The 943-nt window shown below is 38.1% G+C and overlaps 1 pseudogene; it reads right to left on the reverse strand.

The window, feature by feature from the left end:
* Positions 1-943, reverse strand: part of LOC107613933 — a 4914-nt pseudogene that overhangs the window by 1701 nt on the left and 2270 nt on the right.

Below are 943 nucleotides of genomic sequence, written 5' to 3' on the forward strand. Positions count from 1 at the left end.
AATACAGCACCTTCCATCCTCGTCGCGTTCGTCTTCTCTAGTGCCGTGCACCCCCCTCCCCCCGCGATGAGCTCCTCCTGCGAAGAATTTCTCCATCGGCGACGCGCAGTTCCATCAGCGACCCACAACTACCCCGCACGCCTCCTCCGTCCCGGTCTCCTCCACCGTCGCGATCCTTTTCTGACTATGATAATTCTGTTTGCACAACTATGTATGATTGGGAGTTTTGTAATATAAATATAATTTGGATATGCTAAATCCTAATTTTTACTATTCTGTTGATCTCGAATTTAAAATTTAGTGTAATTTGGATATGTAATAATCTAATTTTAGATGTGTTCATATTATTCATGTTAATATTGGGTGTGTTTGTGTTTTCGATCAAAACTTTATATTTAACCTTATGATGCATAAATGTGTTGAAAGTAGGGGTGGCAAACGGGCCTAAATCCGTTGGGCCGGCCCGCATAACCGCAAAAAAAGACGGGCTGGACTGAAAAATTGGGACCGCCAAATAGTAAAAGCCCGCCTAACCCGCGCCGCTTAAACCGCGGGCTTTGGCGGGGCGGGGCGGGCTTCCCCACCGGGCTTAGAATTTTTTAGCAAGGGGTATTTTTACAATTTTTTTTTACCAAAACCCAACTTCCCCCAACCCAACTTACAAGACAATGAAGATGAAAATTGAGTATTTTGGATTATATTTATTTTATTTTAGAGACAATATTTATAATTATGTTTTGGATTATGTTTATTTTGCTTTGGGAGCAATATTTATAATTACAAAGACTTTAATGTTTGTGAATATAAAAATTATAATTTGTTTATACCTTTAGAAATTATAATAGTTAAAAGTAAAAAATAGGAGAGATTTTTTTATGCCTTTATATATATTATTTAATAGTTAAAATTAAAAAAAAGAGGTTATTTAGCGGGCTTAGCCCGC

The sequence above is a fragment of the Arachis ipaensis genome, chromosome B08 (assembly GCF_000816755.2).
Source record: "Arachis ipaensis cultivar K30076 chromosome B08, Araip1.1, whole genome shotgun sequence".
NCBI classification, from domain to species: domain Eukaryota; kingdom Viridiplantae; phylum Streptophyta; class Magnoliopsida; order Fabales; family Fabaceae; genus Arachis; species Arachis ipaensis.